Raw genomic sequence first — 23,336 nt, 5'->3', positions numbered from 1 at the left:
ATTTTTAATCTGTTAGAAGTTGCTGAGCCTGTAATTAAATAATGAAACTAATTTGGGTTTATACCATCGTGGAATTGGCAGCAGAAATTCAAATAATTGTTAATATTTAAACGGTTTGTAAAGAAGAATCTTCTCAGTTGTGCTATTTCAACCCCACAAAACACGCTGATTTCCCCCAAGAAATTTATATAGAAATAATAGTGTGTATTGTACTGGTGTGTTGGTTTTACTTCCTAAATTACTCACAATTGTGGGTTTTTTTAAAGTATTTCTGTGTAGAAAGACAATTCTCCCACAGCTCTCCTGAACTTCCCAAAATACTCTGATGGGGTGATTTGTAATTTTTAAAGACTATTGACCAAAATGTTCCAGTGGGGCTGCTCTTATCTCTGCTTAATGATTTATCAAGTTAATAAATTAAATTAATGGAAAAATGGCCATTAGCAGTCCCAGCTGAATGAAAAAAATTGGGATTAAAGATGTTTTTGGAATCAAACAGAAAAGAGGACAGCAAATAAGATTTGGATATATTTATTCTAGTTCTTTACCAAATCTCATGCACATGATTATTACTTAAAATACATGGGCAGCCAACAGGAGTTCTGTGGCAAAGTTGGGTTTTTTTGCTGTGTGTTGGTGGGGATTTTTTTTTTGTGTTTGTTCATCACAAAGATTTAACGACTTATTTTTCTAACTAATTAAAAAAAAATTCTCTCACTTGTTTAGAAAGAAGTCAGGCTGTCCCAACCCCCAAAATACTCAGATGTGAAGTGAAATGGGATAACAACATTGAGTTGCTCTTTGGAATTGGCTTCCATGGGCTGCACAAAATCCACTTTTCCTGAGTTTACAGGATGCAGGAAAGACAGGAGTGCTTTAAATCTCTTTTTCCCCATCATGATTCCCTGAAGTTTGCCCAAGTGAAAGGACTGCTGAGTGTCCTTTATTTCCCATACAACCCTCTTTTTCCAGTTTCCCAGCCCACTAAATCCAGAACCTGCTGTGGCCAAGGGTGACCCCCAACCCTGCACCTCTCAGGCAGGAGAGCATCACACTCATCCCTCCAGGATGCTCATTGTCCCTGTTTTGTGGCTTTATGCCACCGGTTTGGACTTCAAATAAACCTCTTAGAGCTTCTTCATCACATCTCTCCTCCCTCATCCTCAAAGGAGGCGTCCACGGCTCTGTTTAATTGATTATTTGCCGTTATCTGTTTCATCTTTCATTATTAGCAGGTGATTTCTCAGAGGTTTGTTAACAGAGATCAGCAGATCAATAGCACAGCACAGAGATGTTAATTGCTTTGTCTACAGCTACGTTAATTTTTGGTCCTCCTTGCCAATTTTGCACCTCACAGAGGCCTGAACTCTTGATTGACTCTTCAAATATGCTGCATATTTTAATTCACTTTGCTGCTGTAGATTATTCATGTCAGATTTAACCTTAACCAAAACATTGCTTAAATTTTTGGAGAAAATCTGAATTTTCTGGGCCTTTTTTGATATAACTATCAGATTGGATCTGTTGATGCTGTTTTGCATCCTGTGTTATTGAAGTGTTGGCAGAATGTTGTATAGAAAATAGATGATTCATCTTGTTCCCTTTAGTTCTGCCCACTCCATTTATGCAGGTTTCACAGAATTGCTTTGTAGGGTCAGGGCAGTTAAATCATTTTTGATGGCTGTGGAAATGATCTTAGTCTGGGTTTGAAGTGACTTATTTTAGTAAGTAGGTAGAAACTTACACTTGTTTTCAACCTGATTTAAACTAAAATAACGGAACCTTTGAAAGAGCTCTCTTGATTTGAAAATATGTAAAAACTGGGAGGTTTAGATGGGATATTGGGAAGTTCTTCACTGGGAGGGTGGGCAGGCCCTGGCACAGGTTGGGCAGAGAAGCTGTGGCTGCCCCAGCCCTGGGAGCATCCAACAAGGGACGAAGTTCAACAAGGCCAAGTGCAGGTCCTGCCCTTTGGCCACCCCAACCCCTGCAGCGCTCCAGGCTGGACACAGAGTGGCTGGAGAGCAGCCAGGCAGAGGGACCTGGGGGGACTGAGGGACAGGAAGCTCAACAGGAGCCACCAGTGTGCCCAGGTGGCCAAGAAGGCCAATGGGATCCTGGCCTGGATCCAAACTAGCGTGGCCAGCAGGCCCAGGGCAGTGACCCTTCCCCTGGACTCTGCCTTGGGGAGGCCACACCTTGAGTGTTGTGTTCAGTTCTGGGCCCCTCAGTTCAGAAAGGACATTGAGGGGCTGGAGCGGGGCCAGAGAAGAGCAACAAGGCTGGAGAAGGGACTGGAGCACAAGTGCTGTGGGGAGAGGCTGAGGGAGCTGGGGGTGTTCAGCCTGGAGAAGAGGAGGCTCAGAGGTGACCTCAGCACTGTCTGGAACTGCCTGAAGGGAAGTTCTGGCCAGCTGGGGGTTGGTCTCTTCTCCCAGGCACTCAGCAATAGGACAAGGGGGCACGATGGGCTCAAGCTCTGCCAGGGGAAGTTGAAGTTGGAGAGCAGAAAAAAATTCTTTACAGAGAGAGTGCTCAGGCATTGGAATGGGCTGCCCAGAGAGGGGGTGGATTCCCCATCCCTGGAGATTTTTAAACACAGATTGGACGTGGCACTGAGTGCCATGATCTGGTAAAGGGACTGGAGTTGGCCCAAGGGTTGGACTCGATGATCTTGGAGGTCTTTTCCAACCCAATCCATTCTATGATTCTATGATTCTAAGGCCAGGCTGGACAAACTGGTCTAGTGGAAGATGTCACTGCCCATGGCAGGGGGTGGTACAAGATGGGCTTTAAGGTCCCTTCCAGTTCAAACCATTCTAGGATTCCATAATCTTCCTGCCTGGATTATGTCTGAGTCATATTTTAAAGTATATATTAAATACAGTGCAGGTAAAGTGGGGGAGGGAAACTGCTTATAAAGTTTCTAGGAAGCTGCCATGTAAATCATAAAAGTTCACTCTTATCACTGGTAAGGAACATTCATTTATGAAAGAGATTCTTTTATTTATTTCATATTTTATAGGGAGATAGTTGTGTGTGGTGAGATAGAATAATTGGAAGAGAAAAGTAGCAGATTATTTTGGGTGCAGGTGACAGGATGACACATGATGTGGAGAAAGTTGTGTGAATATTAATGCAGAAGCAGGGAAAGGAACAGGCAAAGTTGAAGGGTGAGAGTGGAGCAAGAACAGACACGTGGGCCAGGTCAGGAGCATGGCAGCTTTCCCTGAAGAGACAGAAATGTTTGAATGTGTTGAACAGTAAGTCACTGGTGAAATCAAAGAAGAGGTGATGGAGCCACAGGAGAAGAATGTGACTGGCTTGTCAGCTCTGGGGTTATGATTAATTCTCTCTTTGTCTCTCTCTCCCCTTTCACTCCAGTTGCAAACTCAGCAGAAAGGAATTTAATTCTGGAGTAACAGAAGTGTTTTGTTTTATTAAAAAGGATGGATCAACTGATTGTAATAATCAATAATCAAATACAATTAAATAACTCTATATTGACTAGCAATATTGAAATATGGTCTCAATGCCCTTTGGGATTGTAGCTTTGATTGCTGAATGCCAACACTTTGATCTTGCCTTTTCCTGGCAAAACTGGGATCACAGAGGAAATATGAGCACAGGGAAGACTCTCTTGGTCTTGTTTAGTTTGTGATGAGTTTAACCAACTGGTTTGTCTCCATACACAACAAGAGAGAGCTTTTAAAGAGCACAAAGCCACTGCATTAGCTTTCCTTTCTCTCCCTGTTTTCACAAGCCTTGGGTTTGAATAGAAATGTGTAAATAATTGGTCAATAAAAAGGAGGAGGCTCCCACTGACAATCATGTGCAAGCTTTCAAGGTCAGAGCTGGAGAGCAACCAGAGAGATCTCTTGTGAAGTTTGATATCTATGTGCTCCAGTATTTGTCTCTCTATCCACTTTTTACTGCTGTAGGAAAATGGAAATCCTGATTTTATATATAAATATATGCATCTATATGTTTCTATCACTGTATATCTGTATACACAGGGGTTGTGTATGTGCCCACTGGAGACAGCATTGAAGGCAATGATCAGTTTGATAGACTGTGACAAAACACATATAAAACACTCCTTGTTCTTGTAAATGATAATTGTTCCTTTTTTTTTTTTATCTATCCTGAATAAATTGCACAGGCACAAAGTGTCATTAAATGCTCCTCTTTTACAACTCACCATTTTACCATGTCCGGATTTCAATATTAACATTGTATTCCTTTGTGAATTGAGCTTTTATTCATTACACTCCTTTTTAGACTAACAGTTATTATTATGCTGCTCATACTTGAGCTTCAGAGCTAATTATAGTCTTTGGCCACCTCCTTCTGGACTATGGATACTGCTATATATTAATAACACGTACCTTGCTCTCCAGCCAGCACTTATTTCACAGGGATGCTGTGATTTTGTCCTCTTACACTGACTGAAATGCCCCAGTTTGGTTTTGCATTATCATTTTGCCACACTCAACAGCATTATCTGGTAGAAATCTCTGCAAAGAGAGATCACAGCCCCTCCCTCTTCCCCTCCCTTCCCCATCTCTGGAAATCCCTTAATACAGCCATGTACTGTCAACTCACACATAATGAAAATGTCAATAGTGCTCAGATTGGAGCCGTTTAAGGTACTGAAACAGCTGTAGCTCAACACAACATAAATCTGTTGGGCAGAGGAAGGGAGAGATGCCTTGGTCACAGAGTTATTAGAAAAAATAATGATAAAACCCACCCTCAGACCTAAATTAATCATGAAACTCTTGCCAGTGTGATCACATTGCAAAAATGCAAATTTATAAACTCTGGCCCAGCAGAGTCATGTTTAGGGTCCAGAAGGACCAAAGAGAACAAGGTCTCAGTTCCTGCTCCCTGCTGATGGGATGGCAAACCTCTCAAGCCCCATTTAATTCCTCAACTATCCAGGCCAGAGTACAGCAAAGAATTGCAATTTTGTTCAACTTTCACCTTTCTCAATCCTTTGCAGGCAAGACAGAAGTTAGAGAGAGAAGCTCTAGTCCAGGTGCTAATCAGAGACAAAGTTCCAGTAAAGTACTTATGAAATGCTTAAATCAAATTATTGACCCTGTGGGTACCACTTTTCTTGCTGTGTATCCCTGAGATCAAATTATTGACCCTGTGGGTACCACTTTTCTTGCTGTGTATCCCTGAGTCATGAGCAGGAAAACCTGACCTTGTCCTTTCATTTGGCACTTGTACTTTTGGATGAGCTTCTTCAGATTTAGGTGGTTCCCAATCAAGAGACAAGGCCAACATTGGAATTTGCTTGGGAAATTCAATATCCTTTAAGCAGTGTTTGAATTTTCTTTTTATTTTTTCTTTCAGGTCTTCATAGAGCAATGTGACTAATATACACTTGCTTATTACCTGCAAATTAGTCACAAAATTACCTGAAAAATACTGTTCAATAATCAAGGGAGAAAAAGCTCCCATTAGTGAGTGACCAAAAGGTCTCCTACATCTCAACATTCAGGAGCAGGGTAGTGTTCACACAATTTTTGCAATTTAGGAATTTCAGGGAGTACAGAGAAGACTCAGAGAGTGGTGAAGTGGTTGGAAAATTTGTCTGTCAGTGGGAGACTGCAGGTGCAAAGAGAATATGAACAATTCCCCGAATCAGTCTCTGCTTTTGCCAATGAGAACCCAAATCTGGATAATCAGCAGCTTCAGAAGTTACTGTGAGATGTTTGTCAGGGGGGAAAAAAGAGTCATAGGCTTAGCAGGCAATTAACCATTTCAACAACTGAATATTTTTGTGGATTTTCACTCCCCAGCAGTTTTCTTATAGAAAATTATTCCACCTCCTGTAAGATCTGCTTTAGCTCAAGCAAGAATTCATTCAAAAGGCTCCCAGGACCAGTGAGGTAAAATGAATGAGTAGTGCAGATATCATCAAGGTTTCTAAACAACTTGTAGTCCTATATAATTTACCAGTGGTCTTGAATACAGTTCAGGTCTTTTTGAAAAGATATCCTTCAAATTCAGGAGGATCTGAATAATGCTGTGGTAAGAGGCATTGCTTGGAGGTGTTTTTACAGCACGTGTGTTTTTGCTTGACAGAACAAAGCTGTGATCAGCAAGGATCTTCTAAAACAAATATATCTCTCTCACATCTTGGCATGTCCTTAAAATGAAAAGGGAACACTAATCCCATTTTTTCCATACATTCATCATCTCCTCGCTTGCCTTGTCTGTGCATTACACTAAAATCAGGATTTTCCTCAACATTTGCTCTCTGAAATGTCTGAAATCTATAAACTGTCTGTATTCACCTTCTCAACGACTTCTTCCATGTCATATATCATATTTATTGGATGAAATTGCTGTTAATTTAAAATCCTGATAATTCTATTCAAAGACCCTGAGATCAGCTCAGTTGGTTAAAACTTGGTTGCAATAATGCCAAGGTCATGGGTTCAATCCCCTATGTGGGCCCTTGACTTAAGAGTTGGGCTCAATGATCCTTGTGGGTCCCTTCCAACTCAGAATAGTCTGGGATTCTGTGATACACTTTGTTTCCCTATATATGGCATTGGTATCCTGCAAGGATGCCCAGGAAGGACATGGGCAACCTCTCAATTAACATGAGGTAATCTTATTAATGAGCAAAAAAGGACTCAATCTGTTGTTCAAAAGATAACATCTAAAAGGGAAGTAATGCCATAAGGAAAAGTAACAGCACTGGGGATGTTCCCTTGTTTTCTAGAAATTCTCATCTCTTTGAGGAGTATTTATTGTGGACAGCAGGAAGATGAAGTGCCTGTGCCCCCCCTAGTTCAGCCCTGTGGATGGTGGATGCTCCTTGTGAGTGACACTGCTGTAAATTAGTCCTTGCCAGATGCTTTGTCTTGGGGCCTAAATTGCTGTAAACCCCATTAAGATATATTATGCACATAAAAGGGATGGAGGAGTTGCAGAATCATTGTGATAAGGGATTATGTGTTACTTGATTGTTATCCATTAAACAAAAGGAATTTCATCATCCCACTTGAATCTTGCTTTAGATGCTCGGGTTTGAATGTGTAATGAAGATTAAAGGCTGTAGCTGCAATCTGGCACTGCAATTGCTCCCCTCTTATGATATAGTTCATTAAATACTGCTTATTTCTTTGTGTTGCTCTAAAAAGGTATCAGGGAAGCCCCGAGGTACCTGCACTGGTATTTTAAATCACTCAAGGCAGCTGTTGGGGCAGGGGGTCCCTGCCCTGAGTGTGCCCCCGACCCCCAGACACCGTCCTTGTCCCTGCCATCACCCCTCCAGTGTCACACACTCTGGGCTAAGCAGCACAGAGCTGATTTATTAGCTGAGCAAAATGATGGATTTACTTTGGGATTCAGGGCTCCAGCCTGGCAGACGTTCTGTGGCTGTTTCTGCACTGGGTGCAGGCTGGGGTGGCTGGAATCACCCAGAAGTGACTGGGATTTTGGTGTTCTCCCAGAGCTGAGTCAGACAGCACTGCTGACCCTGAGTGTGTGCACCATGAAAGGGTAACCCAGCAACAATCTGACCTCAGCACATGCACCCAGTAATTTCTTTCAGTGGGGTTTGTTTATCATTGACACTGTTTTATTTTTATTTCTCTATTTGGTATGGATGGCAATAATGCCAAACTAAGTTTAAGAGTAACTTACACAATTATTTCCCAGTCTAATTACTGTGGAAATCAGCATTGTTTGCTGAAAATCCGTGCTAATTACTTCTTGTTATGTTATGCTTTGAACTTTGTTTCAGAGTTAAAACCCTCAATGAATCCAAGAGAAAACGAGCGAGTTTAACCTACCTGTGATCCGTTTACCTGAGTTTTCCTTCAATCTGTTGGTTTTCACTTGAAGATCTACCCTGTCTTTAAAACATTGGCACTGTGCTTGTTTAACTCTGAGGAATGGCCCAGGGAATTTTGCTTCATGCCACCCATTGCTGAACGTTTCACCAGACGATGCTGAGCTGCCCCCACGGTGGCTGAGCTCCCACAGGTGGTGGTGGGTGAGCACAGGAAGGTCTGGCTCTTTTCAGGCTATTTCTGCTTGAGGGAGGTCATAAACAGCTTCTGAAAGGTGACAGGCTCAAATGTAACTAGTTCTACAGACTCCTTGGTGTCATCTATTTCCTGAGAGTGGAGAGCTGCATTTCCCTGTCCCTGAAGGATGGTTGAGCTCTCCAAAGTTGTGTGAAGGTCTCTGGCTCCAGCATCTGGGACTGGGGTGCTGGTTCCCAGATAGTTCAAGGGAGAAGGGTCCAGCTTGACTAAAAGCCACATGGTCAGGCATCTGATCACATCACCCTGGCACAAGTGGTTGGTTTTCTCTCTTTTTTCCCCTCCTGAAACGACTGCTCCGGTTGGGCTGAAGTGCAGATACTGAGTTTGGTATCCTGGCTCTGCTGTGAGGTGTGTGAAGGAGATGAAATCTGCCTTTGCCTTTCTCTATGTTCACTTTTCCATGACTGAATCTTCCTTCTCTCTACATTTTTAATAGAAAAATGGTAACTCTGCCCTCCCTGGGGTAGCTGTAGAGCCAGCTCTGTGTCCCAGTGAGTCCTTGGTGTGAGTACTGATGGGATGGTCTTGTGTCACTGGAAATGGTAAGAAAATGCTATGGAAAAAATGTTGATTGAGCCACTTTGCCATCTTTTCAGGTAGAAAGCAGATAATACCTCAGGGCTTTATTGTAATTCTGTTTTTCTAACAGCAACATTCAAGGGAACATCTGCATCTCCTGCAACCCTCCTCCTTTTCAGCTCAGTCTCAGCCCTTTTTCTTTGGGGAGACAACAAGAGTGTGGGGGTTGGTTTTAATATTAATTTATAATCCCAACGTGGTTTCTTTTCAAACAGAAAATTGCTCCCTATGCTGAGTGCTGCTGATGCAGGGCTCAGAAAACAGGCTTGTGTCTTGTTTAGGCTTGGGAATTGGAAAAATTCTGAGATGTGAGGAGGGTACAGATTTTCTGATTCTTCTTGTCAGGTAAGTCCCTTAGAAGATGAGATGTCAGAGTGATTTCATGCTGTGCAATATCATGTCGTTGACAGGGTTTCTTTGGTAATAGAATTTGGGATCTTCAAAATACAGAGGCTGCTAAATCAGTCAAAGCCAGGGTTTAGGGCTTGTAATTGTGCCACTTCAATGAAGGTAGTGCTGCTGTCCAGGATACAAAGGTGTGGGACAGAATGGCCAAGGTGCTAAAAAACCTTAGAAATAAAATCTGGGTACTTTGTATTTAAACCAAGTCCATCTATAAGAAGCAGGACAAGATATTTCACTCCACCTGAATACCCAGGAGGCAAAACTAGGGGGTGCCCTTTATTTCATTTTGCTGCCTGTTAAAAATCCTCTTTTTAATACACATGTTACCTTCTTCAACTTAGTTTTGTAGGTATTTTGCTAAAATATATTTTAAGTCAGCATTTGGGTACTTTATAATAAATTCTATTTGGGTGCAAAATATGTTTCACGTCAATAGAATTTTCAAAAGGTTTGGAAATTTACTGAACATGGAGAGAAATTACATTTTTTCAAGGATTTTTCTCCCCAGTGAAGTTAATGACATTTTTACTGAAACTTTAGCAGTAAAATTTTTCATTGTTATTTTTAATTACATGTTGATAAATCCTGGAACAGTTTAGATTGGAAGGACCTTAAAGATCTTCTAGTCCACTGCCCTGCCATGGGCAGGGACATCTTCCACTGGGTCACGTTGCTTCAAGCCCCATCCAGCCTGGACTTGAACACTTCCAGGGATGGGGATTAAAAGCAAATACAAGCTGTTACTAAAGCCACTGAAAAAACTGCCAAAAAATAATTCAATTTTTTAGGGATTTTTCCTTTAAATAGTATTTTGCAAGGCTTGAGAATGAGGAGCTGAGGATATTTGTGTGTGTGCTGAGAATGCAGTGATTAGATGGAGATTCTGAATCTGGCTCCAGTTAGAAAGAGAAAAATTATGACCAAGAAGATGTTTATTTCTACCACTTTCAGGATGATGGAGTTTAGTCACCTCCTCTTACAGAATGAAAAAAGCTACTGGGAATGGGACAGGGTTTGGAATGTTACAGAGATGAAACAGTGGTGGGACTGTGGTAAATCCATGAGGTTCTTTAGCCCCACTGGGACTGGCAGAATTGCCCCTTCATGTACTTGTGGTCGATATACCTGAAGCTTCTAAACTCTGCACATCCAGACTGGATAAATCTGGATTTAGGTTTGGTCCATGGGATAAATATTTGTCAGGGATCCCCAAGGCCTCAGCCCTCTGTTTTATGCACACACAAACTCTCTCTCTATTTTCCCCACCCGTGTTTTATTTTCAGGGAATGTTGCTCAGGTTTAACCTGGAGCAGCTCTGGGGCCCTTCCCAGTGACTCATGGCCTTTCCCTGAAGGGTGGCTGCTTTTTAATTTTTTATCATGTCCTGCAGATGGTCGTGTGAGCTTTCAGGGGATGGTCCAGGTGGTCTCTTACATTCATGCAGAGCATCCACACCGAGCCAGTTATTGCCCCACACAGCACCTGGATGTGACTGTACTTATTGTTACACTCTGCAGATAAAACCATTGACATGATTTGGACCGGTTGTTTAAGCTGAAAACCTTCATGAATCCTTGAATTGGTGCTTAAATATTGATGTAGAGGGCTGAAACAGAGGCTTTTCTAGCAGATAAAATGACACTTAGGGAATGATGGCAAGTGATCTCTGCCCCTGTGTGAGCAGACAAGTGAAAGAGGGAGGTACAAAACTGAGATACAGAGCAATTCTTCTGACTTTTTAAAAACTTGGTCGACCATGGCAATAATAGGGTAGTCACAACCTCTCACACAGGATCCTGGAAGGAGGTACATGGAAAGGGGACAGAGCCTGGACAGTTCTCCCTTCAGGAGGTCTAAGAACAGGTAAGAGCAGAGCAAAGGCAGGTTTGGGTGATAAAGAAAAAACCACTAAAATACTTGTTTCCTCTTTCCTCCAAGACTGCCTGTCCTTTTCCATAATCTTTTCTGAAGGACTGCGATGGCTCCTTGTTGTGCCTCAGAGCCTTTCCAGCCCTTTGCTGGGGAGGGTTGGGGGGGTGAGAACTGAGCGAGACTGTGGTTCATTTGAGGTGCCCTCAATGGGCACTCACAATTAACAACTGAATGCATCAGTAGCTTTAAATAGCCTGACTAGGGTCATTCATGGCGACAACAAAAGGCGGCAGCCTGATTAACATTTGGAGGGGTTGAATGTTGAACTTCCTTCAGATTCCTTCGGCTCAGCTGGGGAGACTTTCTCCTTCCCACTCACACGTGTGTTTGTACCTTGGACTTGGCTCTTCAGGGGAGTGACAGGAGATCTGGCTCGGGGTGCTCAGCCCAGTGAGCCTTTGGAGTGCTTGGATTGCTTTGATTTGTTACTGACTCATAAAGCGAAACGAGGAGGAAGCAGAACATTTGGGGTGTCCCTTGCTGGGGTGGCATCACTTGGAAGGAACTGGCCCATCCGTATTCCAGCTGCTGGACTCTGGGGCACAGCATTGAACGAGCCAACAGGAATCTCCCTTTGAAAGGACTTGAAGGGTTTAATTTTGTGGAAGAATGTGGATAACAAACTTGCCCCATTGACTGGCGTCGCAATGGGTGGATTAGATGGATTTCATGTGTGACTAAATATTCATGTGTGACCAAATATTCATGTGTGAATGGTAATGGTCTGAAATCAGAATCCTGCCCAACATGTAGCTACGTCTGAGCCCTCCCTGCAAATTTGGCTTAAGCAGTAAATGCAACCATGGATAAATAAATCAACATTAAAAATGCGGTTTTTATAAGAAAGACCCTTTTAACAAGGTCTGTGAAGAATTTTGGGGATTGTGTTGCTACATTTCCTGCAGCGAAAATGTCCATGAACTGAGGCAATTTTTGAGCATCGCCATTTATTTCAAATGAATGGATTAAAAAAAGCTTCGGGAAAGCAAAAGGTGTGGGTTTAAATGCAGAACGTCAGAATTGCTGCTGTGAAATCTATAATTCAATCTTGGTTTATCATTCTAAGCAAAAGATGGATTTCTAGTAATGGATTGTCAGTTTTTAACTGCGCTGTAGCTTTTTGTAATAAGCACAAGTAGATTCTTGTCAACTCAACATGTAACACTTTTCCACATAAATATTTTTCCTTGTTATATTCAGCCCTAGTTCCTCTATTTTTTAACAAGCCACCACACTTTGTGAGGATATTTCCTTGCACCACCCAACATGAGAGGTGCTGCTCTGATGCTAAAATGCTTTGGCAATTAAAATTATCCAGTTTCAGTTGAAACATTCCTTATTTATGCAGGGCAGAAGCTTATCATAATTTATTCAGTGATTTCTCTTTCTTTTATACCTGAAGACAGACCTTGCAAGTCAGAGGTTATAACCCTGGGAAAAGAAGCCAGTAATTACACCTGCCAGCATCTCCCTCTGGCCACTGGCACAATCACCCATCAAGGATAATTGACAACTACTTAATAGGATAAGCTTCTGTTTTGTTGGGTTGGTTTTATGTGTTTTCCCTCTATTTAACAAGGGAAAGTCTATTAACTGGTGGGGTTCCACCAGGAATGTGCTCGTGGGCACACAAGGAGGGTTCTTTGAGCAACCTGAAAAGGACAAACATCTTTAAGGGGCCAGAACAGAGGAAGAAATAGATGTCTTTCATCTTCTCTTTGACATCTGAATTCCCCAATCGCTGGCTGCTGGAGCTCAGCCTGGAGCTGCCCCAAAGGAGCAGCAGCCATATGGTCTCCACCTGAGCCATGGGCTGGGCTGGGCAACAGGTTTGCTCTGGGGGCAGCTCAACAAGCCACAGCTCCAGTATTTTCCTTTAAGGTGCCAACAAAGCAGTTGCATGTGTCCAGTGGTCCCATGGTGGGCAGGGTGAGACCCCCTAACCACTGGGCTCCATATCCTGAGAGCTGACGGGTGGAGAGGAACATCCATCACCTTTTTTCCAGTAGCAGAGATCTGTTCACAGGTTGCTCAGAGCAAACAGTGCTCACTGCTCGTGGCTGTCAACGCAAAGGTGGCAAGTCCTGAGGCCAGAAAAAGGAAGAAACTCAGAGAGAGAGCTGGGCTGCCCACAGAGGTGGTGGATTCACCATCCCTAGAGATTTTTAAACACAGATTGGCCGTGGCACTGAGTGCCATGATCTGGTAAAGGGACTGGAGTTGGACCAAGGGTTGGACTCGATGATCTTGGAGGTCTTTTCCAACCCAATCCATTCTGTGATTCTATGAAATCACAGCTCAGGGCACTCCCTGGAGTGTGGGAAATCAGGATGTCCACCTGCTGACCAGGTTTGTGGTTCCCACCCCATCCCTGAGTGGTGATACTGCTCTGATGTGTGTCAGAGGAAAGACAATGGATCACAGACTATTCTGAGTTGGAAGGGACCCACAAGGATCATGGAGTCCAACTCAAGTCAATGGCCCACACAGGGGATTGAAGCCATGACCTTGACATTATTACAACCAAGTTTTAACTAACTGAGCTATTCTCAGATCTTTCACTTCCAGTGGCCAGATCCATAGCAATTTCCCTGTACTTGAGTTGACCTCTAAAGATGGATCTGAACTCAAAATTACAAGGGAAAGGGACAGGTTCCCAAGCCAGAGAGCAGCGTGTCCAATATTTGCTGATGGCCATCTCCAAAGCCACCCCTTGCTCAGCCTGGGGACCTTTTTAAGGTATTTTGCCAAATGCCTGATTACCTTCCTCTGTTTTCACTCCTCCAGTTATCTCTGGCAGCTGGCACTGCAGTGGAGCTGTTGACACCCTTCATGGACCCCCAGCTGCCTTTTTGGAGTGCAGGGTTGCTCTCTGGATCTGCTTCATGGCTCTCCAAAGCAGCACATTCCCCCTGTGTGTGTTCCCTGGGGATTCCAGCTCTGTTCCATTGCAATCTTCCCTGCACAGGTCGGTGTCTGTATCTCAAGGTGGATTGAAGTATCTGCAGGGATGTCATTAATACATATTATTTGTGTTTAAAATATGCCAACCCATTAAGTCAAATTTCCTGCTGGTTTCCTGCTGAATTTGGTTTTCAGAGCAAATCCTGTTACCTTTGAAAGAGCACAAAAATTGGGTTCTAAATAGCTCCTGTTAGAAGAAATCCAAACTATGAATAAGGATGCTTTAAACCCTTCAAACCATCTGCATGCTGCCAGCTTACCTATTGTGCCTTTAATTTAAAAGGAATGCTAAAATGAGTGCAAACACTGAAAATTATGGCTCTCTGTGGAATGCTAATCTGCAATATTTGCATATTTCTGACATTTTCAAATTCCCCAGACTCTCATTCCTCCATGTTCCCATTAGGGCTGTTGTGAGGACGTTCTGTAGTTACGAGTAAGGAAGGAAAGTTAAGAGGATCTCACCAGGGCTGCTCTGTGGGACTTGGAGAACCTCCTGCAATTTTGGGATTTGTCAGATTAAATCAGTGCTCCATTCCTGGGTGTGAAGGGAGGCTGTAAGAACCATTATTTCACCAGGAATGCAATAGTATTTCCTTTAATAATTCTCTTTGTATGTCCTGATTCACACCACCAGTGTAAAGGACACTTTTTCTACAGCCAGTTCCTAAAATGAAATACAAACATGGTTCTTTCAGGTTTGTGTATCAGCACTGGCTGTCAATATTTTGCCACTGGAATTGTATGGCCAGTCCTACCAATGACAAATAAATGAAAAGAAGGGCATCCCTCTCTTCTTCAGAGGCACTGGGAAGATCCCTCTCTCTTGAGAGGGCACTGGGAAGCCAAGGAATCAAAGGGAGAACACCTTCCTGCCCCTCATTACTGGCCAACGTGGTTTGGAGCTGGGAAGAAGAAAAATCAGGATCAGGCTGTTTATAAAACTCCTGGATAGCTTAGTCTGGAGACCACAGGGTGAGAATTTTCAGAACAACTTGAGAATTGTACTTGAGACCAGGTTTTCCACAGTTTCCTCTGCCTTAGGTGACTCGCTGGGGACAATGTTCTTTTCTAAGCATCACAAAAGTCGTGGGTTTGCCAAGAGTTTGGTGTGGACAGGTCCCTCCTAAAAAGTGGTGCCTCAGAAATGACCTCCTGAAAAACCTTTAGTCACATGCCAAAAATAATCCTTTGGATTGTGAATACCAACTTCCTAAATCCTACATCTGGTGTGTGGATAGACAAGGACCTTGGCCATTACTTGGTTGCTTGGCCTCACTCTAGAGTAGAGAACATAAATTTCCACAACTGTTTTCCTGAGGAATCCAGGATTTATCCAGGAAGGGGATTGCACACCTGTTCACCTGGGACTGTGCTTTGAGGTGTATCTCTGTAGGATGAAACTAAAACTGGTCCTGGGCCTGCTGGGAATTCTGTTCTGTGCAGGAACCTTTTGGGAGAGCAGTAAAGTGGTGCCAGGTTGTGTTTGGTTTTCAGGCTGGCCCTGCTTGGCTGAACTGAAGTATCTGGCCTAAAAAAAGAGTTTCCAAGTTGAAGTAGAAATGTTTGTATCTGCTCTGCACTCACTTTGCATGGATGCAAATGCTGACCAAAACCAGAGGCAAAACTTACTATTTGGGAACTCATTCTAAACACTAAGTCCACACTGCTCCAAAAATTCCTCATTTTAGCCATTTATTTCCACTGCAGAATAAGCAGGGACTAAAATTCTGCTGTTTGAGAAGACATTTGATTAGGCCTTATCTCCTTCATCCTCTCCACTAGTTCAGAAGGATGTGACTGGAAGCAATTAACATTTTGATGCACTTCACCACGCAATTGCCAGTCTTTATTTTCTTCCCATTAAAATCATTGGCTGAGTTTACAGCTGGCTTGGTTTTTTAATCTGGTCTTTTCTCTTCCTATTGTAATGGAATCCATTCAATTAACACTGTGTTGGGTGGAGGGGAATATCAATCACTGAGAAATGTCTGTTTGCCCATGGTTAGACATGGAGGGGGGTGGCTTTTTACTCTGTCAGGGACAAAACATTTGACATTTGATGTCACTGGAACTTAATTTTCCAGTGCAATCCAGGTGATTATTGGGCTTTATTTAGCTGTTGGTGTGGGGAACCTCTGGGTCAGGATACCTGAGTCCAAAAGAGACAGCTTGGCTTTGGGTTCCTCCTTCATTGTTTGAGTCTGTGTTGGGGTTTTTTGAGGGGATGGAGAGGTGTAGTATTTTGGAATTCTTTGTTGTTCATGGCTTTTTTTAATTTCTTTTTAATTTTATGTGGGGTTCTGGGAGGTTTTCTGTTTGTTTAATGAATCAACCTTGCTTTGTATGTCTGAAGAAGCCCAGAGAAAATGTGTTTGAATTCTGCAGTCTCCATTGTGAGTTAATGAATAGCATGAAAGAATAGCACAGAAACCAGTGAACCTGAGGTGGACTTGAACTTTCTGGACTTCTTTTGTTGTGCATTTCTTTTCATTCCCATGGAAGGCATCTTCCTGTTGGCATGAGCTCCTGCAGTCATAATAACCACCCTGAATAGGCACTGGGGAAAATCAGACTTTTGTTAACACTGGAAGCAAAAATATTCATAGAATTTGACAAGGAGAAGGAATCTTCCTTCCCAAGAGTGAGGAAACACAGGAGGGGAGTGCCAGCCCTGGGATATTCCCAGCATTAGGGCACAATTATTTAGGGATATCCCTCCCCATTGCCACCCAACAGGTCTTCTCTGGATGTCTCCACATCCCATTCTTGGCTTCCCAATCAGTTCAGGAAAGATAAAGATCATGGCAAATGTCCTCTTTTCATCTTTAATGGTTCCCTTTTGCAGAGAAAGCAGATCTGGGGGCTCAGATATTCTGGTGTGTATTCAATCAGAGGTTGGACTTGATGATTTTGGAGGTCTTTTCCAAGCTTAATGATTCCAGGATTCTACCAAAAGAGTAATACAGTAGATAGGAATAAATATACCTTGAGTCCTATTTGAAATCATGATATGAACTACTGCTTTAGTAATGATGTGAAAATTATGGGATTTTTCCCAGGGAAAAAGTAAAAAAACAGACGAACTAATTAAGAAAAACTGACATGTAACATACAGTATAAAATATATTTTGTGTTTAAAAGTCCTGTGCTAAAAAATCTCAATGCATAATTCAGAACAGTTTCACTGGTGTGGGTTTTGAGAGGAAAACATTTCAAGTGGTTCCTATTTGTAAATCTTACAAAAATCTGGGGTGAACATGAGCTGGTTTTCAGTTTTGCCATAAAATAGGAGAGCCACACTCCCATGGTGTTGAATTTTTGGTTGGAATGTTTCATTGCCAGAGGGGAAAAAGGAAACTAAACAGCCTGTTCAATTAAAATCAATGGAAATTCTCCCAGTGACTTCAATGAAACCCAGAATGGGCACAAGATCTGGGAAGATGAGTGGAAATGGTCCGTGGAGAATTTCAAGGCAGGGAGCTTTGAACTGGATGTGAAATAAAGGGGAAACCAAGAGTGATGTCTGCCAGTGGGGCTGGGATAAACCAATGTGCAAACTCTTCCTCTGATAGCACTGCAATCAGCCAGAATTCAGCCCTGAAACGTGGCAGTGGCCCAAGCCATCATCTCTCTCAGGTGGATGCTGTTTGCAGGACAATCCCTGACCTCACCAATGTCTCTTTGACTGTTATTTTCAGAATTATGCTCTGATTCACTTAGTGGAAAAATCAAAGATAAAAGGCAGGTGGGTAGGGAGATGCTGGAGCATTTACCTGCACCACAAAGCTGTGATACACCATAAACACAGCATGGAAAGAAAAGTATTTTTTAAATTTTTTCCTCACCATCACTTTGTTGTTTCTCTTTCACGTATATTACATGTTATTTTGGGGGAAGGTGAGATGGAATTTTACCTCCCTGATTTAAAAAATGCTCTGTTTTCATGTTTGTGCTTCTGCAGTGCCTGACTTTGGGAATAGCATGGATCCCTCAAGGAATTCACTAAAAGGTAACCTTAATTAATGTTCCAGCTGTATGGAAATGTGCCTGCCCCCGGCAATGGAGGGGAGTGATGCTGAATGGTGACAACATTGTCCTTCATCCCCTGAGCACAACAACTCTGCATCTTTCCTCTTCCAGCACATGGAGGGGCTGAGCCTGTCTCTTAATGTAATATGGAGCCTGTGCTTGCCAGGTAAATCCACCCCTACTGAGCATTTCCTCACTAACTGTGCTTTAGGAAAAGGCACTTAATAAATTTGCTGATGACACCAAGCTGGGAGGGAGTGTCAACCTGCTGGAAGGCAGGAGGGCTCTGCAGAGGGATCTGGAGAGACGGGCTGATTCCAATGGGATGAAGTTCAACAAGGCCAAGTGCAGGTCCTGCCCTTTGGCCACCCCAACCCCTGCAGCGCTCCAGGCTGGGCACAGAGTGGGGGAACTGAGGGACAGGAAGCTCAACAGGAGCCACCAGTGTGCCCAGGTGGCCAAGAAGGCCAAGGGGATCCTGGCCTGGATCCAAACTAGCGTGGCCAGCAGACCCAGGGCAGTGACCCTTCCCCTGGACTCTGCCTTGGGGAGGCCACACCTTGAGTGTTGTGTTCAGTTCTGGGCCCCTCAGTTCAGAAAGGACATTGAGGGGCTGGAGCGAGTCCAGAGAAGAGCAACGAGGCTGGAGAAGGGACTGGAGCACAAGTGCTGTGGGGAGAGGCTGAGGGAGCTGGGGGTGTTCAGCCTGGAGAAGAGGAGGCTCAGAGGTGACCTCAGCACTGTCTGGAACTGCCTGAAGGGAAGTTCTGGCCAGGTGGGGGTTGGTCTCTTCTCCCAGGCACTCAGCAATAGGACAAGGGGGCACGATGGGCTCAAGCTCTGCCAGGGGAAATTGAAGTTGGAGATGGGAAAAAACTTCTTTGCAGAGAGAGTGCTCAGGCATTGGAATGGGCTGCCCAGAGATGGGGTGGATTCCCCATCCCTAGAGATTTTTAAACGCAGATTGGCCGTGGCACTGAGTGCCATGATCTGGTAAAGGGACTGGAGTTGGACCAAGGGTTGGACTTGATGATCTTGGAGGTCTTTTTCAACCCAATCGATTCTATGATTCTATGAAATGCCTCTAGACCAGAAGTGACCATCAAAGGAGTCCTGATTTTCAGCAAACCCTTCAGAAAGTAACAGGTAGAATTTCAGCTAAATGAGAGCAGTTGAAATCTGCAATATGACTGCCCAGGACTGGCAGGGCAGCTCATGAGCACAGGGGAGCAGTGGCAGGGGCAGCTTGCCCAGCTGCTGGAACTGCTCTCTGCCCTCAAGGGACTTGGCAGAAAATATTGGCAGCTGGCTGCACTTTGCAATGGCAGGATTTGTCTTCACTCCCCCAAGTGATGTGCCTGTGTGGGGTGTGCATGTTGTAAAAGGAATAGAGAAAATTGTGCTTTGTCTCACAGGTGACAGTTTGGGTCATTGTCAGGGTTTTTTTGGATGGAGATTGCAATAGAAATCATGTTGCCAAAGCTCAGACTGAGTCCTTAGACATCAGGTATTTTGGAGCTGGGCTGTGACCACAGTTTGGGTTGAATGAACCCTCTGGCATCTTTTGCTGTCCTGTGGTACCATCAGCTCTTTATTTTCTCTGCTGCTGAGACATCTTCATGTGTGATGGTGCTTTTATACCTTTATTAATTTATTCCTTCATAATTTTGTTGAAATCATTTGCTGTTTTATACTTCTCTTTCTTTTTCCTTTGCCTTTCCCTCGCCTGTCTTGTGTTACAGAGTGAGCTTTGCTGCTGACTGAAGAGGGGTTGGTGCAGAATTCCCTCACCATTGGCCTGTACATTTGTGTGCGTGGTACATTTTGTGTTTTGTTTTCAACATCAGTGTTTCTGCAGCTCAAACTGTTCTAAAGGTGATGTGGGGTAGGATTTTTTCCATTCTAGATATTGTAAATCAATTCCCACACAAAGGTGGGCAACACTTCTTGCAGTCAGGACCTTGAAGGACTTTATCTAAGTTTTAATTCCATGAAACAACAGAAGTGCTGAGGAATTTGGAGATTGGGAGTGTCATATAAATATGTGCACACATGTAAATCTTTATGTTAGTAGAGACCAAAGCCTTCTTGTGGATGCAACAATTCTTTAGTAGAACTGAATTTGGGCAGCTAAATCTACCTGAACTGAATTATTTGCCATGTTGTGAAGGTGTTTTAGCACGGCTTTGTATCTCAGACATAAAAATGATGAGTTAATACCATCACCAGAATTTCATGCCTTCATGCACACGATTTAATCGACGATTTACGGTCCCATCCCAACCCTGCAGCTGCTACAGTGAGAAAACTTTCCTTCCAACCTTAGGTGGGTGTGCTGGTTTAAAGGCGAACAAGCAGGGGAAATGAACTCACCACGAGAGAGGATTATAAGTCAGACCTAAAATTTAATAATAATATTTCAATAAAAACACTGACACAAGAGGCAAAATGTTTTCAACTCACAAAAACCCAGCAGTATAACCCAGTGTCCTGGGGCACATGTTTGCCCTTGTGCTAAGACCCTTGTGGCTCCCCCAAGTCCAGAGCAAAAGGAAATGAAAAAACCTGTTGGTGCAGGTGAGGGCTGTGGTCTGGGCGAGAGCGGGGATCTCCTCCTGTCGAGGTCCTGCTGCTGCTCTGGATCCAACGAGAAGTACCTGAGGTCTTCTTACCCACCACTTATGTACCCTCAGGGAGCTCTCAGTCCCTCCCCCTGGGTGGGGACTCACACAGTGGGTGATTAACTCTGGGAGCCAGGGGGTATTGAACTGTTGATGGCCCATTAGCAGCTCCGCCCCCCTCAGGCTGGGTGTGAAGGTGCCAATGACTCCCTGGGCAGCTGCTGCTAATGGCCCATTGTCCTTGGGGAATGAATAGAGGGGGTAGAATACACAGCTTTGATCACCCCCACACAGTGTCAACTGGTCCCTCCTGCTCAACTAGGACAGTGGGTTTAGGAACTGCTCAGTGTTTCCTTATTGTAACTCACCACGGGGAATGTTTGCTCTGTGAGCAGCTGGAGAGCAGTGTGGTCACTCCATGGGGACTCAGCAGTGGCTCTTGTGTCTCCTGTGCAGGAGGGAAGGGAAGCAGGACCTCACATTCCGTGTGTGTGTCTGCAGGGATAAAGCCCTTCCCTGGGTTATTGCAAAGCCCTTACAAGAGGGGAGGGTCAGGGAGGGGCCTCACTGCAGAAAATCAGGACCATTATAACAAAATGCCTTTCAGGGCTGTGTAATGAGGAGTTTCATTCCAATGTTTGGTTCAGGGAGGTTACTCAAGTGAGTAAGAGCTTCAAGATCCATGGAGTGATAGTTAAAACAGGAACGTCTTTTTCTCAACACTGAAAATATCTTTGTAATAATAATAAAAAAATCCCCAAATATAAAATTAATAAATGCTGACACCCCCAAATTAAAAGCTACAGAATTTTGACAAATCTTTAAGCCATGCAAGGAAGTCTTCTGGAGAGAGATTCAGCATGAATGCCTTGTCAGAAAACTGATTTTTCTCAGGAAATGTGCATTGTCTTTTGAAAACAGCCTTTCCAACGTGTCTGAGATGAGTTCACCCATTAAAATTGGCAAGCTGGCATGTAATTACAATGCATGCCTTGCTTCTCAGACATGTATCACTCACTCTGCCCCAGGATTTCATTTCTCTTGGTGGAGAGGCCATCCCAAGGCAGGCACGAGGGTCCCCCCCTGGCTCACAAGTCCATGGGCTGTGCTGCTGGGATGCTTTTGGACACTCCTTTTTCAGGGCAGGATAAATACAGGTCTGGCTAATAGGGTTGTGCCTGCTCACCAACAGGAAAGAGCTACAGTGGGCACTTTCTGAAGCTGGGTGTTAAATCACAGAATTACAGAATGGTTTGGGTTGGAAGGGACTTTAAAGCCCATCCAGTGCCATCCCTGTCATGGCCAGGGACACCTCCCACCAGCCCAGGTTGTTCCAAGCCCTGTCCAACCTGGCCTGGGACACTTCCAGGGATGGGGCAGCCACCTGTGCCAGGGCCTGCCCACCCTCACAGGGAAGGATTTCTTCCTAATATCTCATCTAAATCTGCCATCTGAATATTTATGCCTTTCCTTTTTCACTGGTCATGTTTTATGGGATCATGTTCAGAATTATTGCTCCTTGTAATGAAGTTGAGACAAAGAGCTGGGTCTGGTGTGGAGAAGATCAGCCTTTCTTAGAGAGTGAACCCACTGCATGAGTTTCCTACACTTTCTTTACCCCTCAGGAAAGATCATCATAATTTTATTCAAAGTTGCTGAGAAATTTATAGCCAAACCCCCCAAACCAAACCCTCTGATTGTGCGGGGATGAGAACAGGCTGAGGATGTGCAGAACTAAACTCACATTTCACCAGTGCAACCCTTTTTGATTTGTTTAGCATGAGATTAATATGAAAACACTTTTCAAGGGGGAGGATGAGCTGGTTGCAAAGCCTGAGCATTTGGCACAGCAACAATTTGTATTGGTAGCTTCAGGCTAACTATATTTTTTCTTGACATCTTATGCTACTCAACTCGAACTATGAGATATAATTTGTTTCTGGTTCCATGGATGGAATGAAAAGTTGGTTTCCAACTGAATCCTGGGGCTTCCCAGAAGGAAGTGGTCTGGTGCAATCTTTCTCCTTTATTAGCAGATTTGAGCTGTAAAACTCTTGGTTACAAGAGGAATTACTTCAATTCCATTTTCCCTGTTATTTATTGTTAGTTCTAATGCTATTATTTGATGCATAACATTATTCTTTAGGCAGTCAGTAATTCTAGAAACCACTGCAACGTGTGAGCACGAAAATGGGAACATGCAAATTGCCCCTATCTTGGCACTCAATATGCATGTTTGAAACAAAACTCTGCTGCTTGGGAATAATCATTACTCATAGCTCTAAAATCTCCAACTGTTTAAAAGACAAAGTTCATTGAGTTAATCACAGTTTCTTGATGGCAACTCATCTTGTTGGCAAAGTCAATCTCTATGGGAAACCAAAATAGCTGAAATGTAATCAGGGGTTGCTGCAAAAAGGGGATGAAAAAGACAAAGTGATTGAAATTAGTAAATTTTTAAACTCAAGGCAAAGGCAGATTGTGCCAGTCCTGGATTCTGTGTCTTTCCTTTTGTCAAACAATTGATTTTTGTGTATTGTTTTTAAGTCAACCATACAATAGGTAATTCATCATCACTGGGAGAGATAGAAACTCAAGCAGCCTCCAAAAATAATTGAATTTTTCAGAAATTCTCTAAGGGGGTAAAAAATCCATAACAGCCATTAAATTCTGCTCTTTGTAGAAGGAATATGAAATATTACAATTATGATCAAGAAGAAAAAAA

This window comes from Pithys albifrons, chromosome 3 (genome assembly GCF_047495875.1).
Source record: "Pithys albifrons albifrons isolate INPA30051 chromosome 3, PitAlb_v1, whole genome shotgun sequence".
In the NCBI taxonomy this organism is placed as follows: Eukaryota; Metazoa; Chordata; class Aves; order Passeriformes; family Thamnophilidae; genus Pithys; species Pithys albifrons.
The sequence above is the reverse complement of the archived record's forward strand: the minus strand, read 5'-3'. Positions refer to the sequence as shown.